Below are 2,310 nucleotides of genomic sequence, written 5' to 3'. Positions count from 1 at the left end.
CTCTTGCCTTTGACTCTTAATCCTTTGCCCCGTGGGGGCCTTCTCCTCGTCTCCGCCTCGGCACTCACGAACGCTCCTCCGTCCGCCGCCTTTCTCATCCCCTCCTTCCAAGCCGCCCCTGGTCTCCCAACATCATTCGCTGCCTGATGGTCAGTCTCCCGAGAGCCGCGTTCCTGGCCCCTTAAACCTCTCGGGATAGCTCGCCCTCTTTTTTTTTTTTTTTTTTTCTTCCCCTGTCCACAATGCCCCACCCTTGCGGTCGCGGTAGGGCTACAGCTCTTTGCCCTTCTTCCCCAGACCTTTAGTGGTAGCTCAGTTGGGTAGGAGGCGGTTGTTAACCTGTGTCATATCTACCTGACTTAGTAATGCGTGGGTTTCTGGCTTTCCAACTTCATTTACTCCTTTTTTCCGAATCCAGGGAGTTTGTTTTTTGCCGGCAAAGATGGCAACCACAATTGTAGTTTTGCAGAGATTAATTACATTATCTGTAGCCTGCGTTTAATTCCCAGTTGAAGACCATCGGTATCAAAGCATATTATAGGAAGAGAAGGTGGAACTCAGGCTAGGAATGTCAGCTGGACGTCTTTTAGAGTTTTAATAATATCCCCTTAAGTAAAGAAAGAGACCGCATTTTCTTAGAAGGGATTTTTTGCTTGTTTGCTTTTGTTTCTAGAAAAATAAACATATCTCTGCCCTTCTCCGTGTTTTCTCTTTTCTATGCTAGAAGTGTTTTTCTTCGATTTTCTGCGTCTTCTTCCTCTTTTGGGCAAATATTTGCTTTCACATTTACTTCTGTGCTTTTAGGTTATCCCTTTTCAACCTGTTTTCCTTGAGATATTCTCTTTACCTTTGCTTCTCCCTCAGGACTTGCTTGCAGAACAGAAAAGTTTTATGTAACATTCTAGTTGAAGAGATGTCATGAAATGGTGCAGAGAATAAACAAGAACAATTTCAGGAAACATTATACTTTACACTAGCTTCCCCGGAGACGTTAGAGAAGTTTCGCCATTTGAGGCCAAAAAAGGAACTGTGGAACACCAGTTGAACAGTAGATGGGCTGTATGACTACTTTAAGATTTTTATGTGTTAGGATTAAAATATTTTTTGTTATGACCAGCTTTAGATTATCTGTATTATGATTAAATCATTTTTGACTAAAAATTAAGATTAAAATCCACAACACGTGATTGTATTTGACACTACACTCCAGCTTGGGGGCGCATAAACTAGTTAATTGTGTATTATATTAGAATATGATAGTACTTTGGAGAAGAAATATAAAAGGCCGTTAGGAAATTGGTATTTGGGGAATTTCAGTCAGTTAAGAAAAGGTATGCAGTAATACAATAATATGGAATGTGACTTTGACCATGTTCTTCTCTAAAAAAACTTTTAGTAGATTTATTTATCTCACACCAGGATATTGTGGCTGCTGAATAAGTTGTGCGTGTGTGTGTGTGTGTGTGTGTGTGTGTGTGAGAGAGAGAGAGAGTGAGAGAGAGAGGGAGAGAGAGAGAGAGAGGGAGAGAGAGAGAGACAGAGAGAGAGAGAGAGAGAGAGAGAGAGAGAGAGAGAGATCTCCCAGAGGGGCCTCCAAAATGTTAGGTCAGACCTGCCGGGGTGGGGTTGTGCAATCCAGTGCTGTGTGAACGGTGTAAGGAATTGCACAGAAGTTAGATTGGAAAATATAGTTTATTTAAAAAGTAATTTAGGGAGGAGAGATTCGCCTCGTCAAGGGGAGGGAGCCAAGGCAAGGAAACGTGACCATGGCTCAAGGAGCAACATGGTCAGATCATAAGCAGAGCAGTGGCTTTTAAACATTCCCCTTGATGGGGGAGGTCGTTAAGGTGGTTGGCTGGTGGTCTGCTGCACATCATCACAGAGGGCAGGTAAGCACAGGTACTGACATCAGGTGATAGAGGCCGGCAGATGGATGGGTTAGTCACATGATTGCTGCCATGGTGATGTCTTGTGTTATAGTCTGTGTTATGAAGGTCAGGAGGAGCTGATTAGGTTAACTTGGGTCTTATGAGTGAAGGCAAATACTTGAAATCGAAAAGCTAATTAGCACAAAAGAAGCTGCGGAGGTGGTTGTAAAGCAATAGCTACCTCTGAGAAATTGCTTCTGTTCTTGGCTAGTGATTAGAGGGTAGAGTGAACTGTTGCCAGGCGTGGTGGCTCACGCCTGTAATTCTAGCACTTTGGGAGGTGGAGATGAGAGAATTGCCTGAGCCCAGGGATGGAGACCGGCCTGGGCAACTCGGTGAGACCTTGTCTCTACAATAAATTAAAAAAAAAAAAAATTAGCCA

General features: G+C 43.5%; 1 protein-coding gene across 1 annotated transcript in view; it reads left to right on the top strand.

Moving 5' to 3' along the window:
• The window catches only part of UBE2W (ubiquitin conjugating enzyme E2 W), a 45,216-nt gene that overhangs the window by 601 nt on the left and 42,305 nt on the right, over nucleotides 1-2,310 (top strand). The gene's annotated exons all lie outside the window — the stretch shown is intronic.

Source organism: Carlito syrichta, unplaced genomic scaffold (assembly GCF_000164805.1).
Source record: "Carlito syrichta isolate Samal-C Ts95f unplaced genomic scaffold, Tarsius_syrichta-2.0.1 Scaffold314008, whole genome shotgun sequence".
NCBI classification, from domain to species: Eukaryota; Metazoa; Chordata; class Mammalia; order Primates; family Tarsiidae; genus Carlito; species Carlito syrichta.
This window is presented reverse-complemented; position numbering and strand designations above follow the sequence as displayed.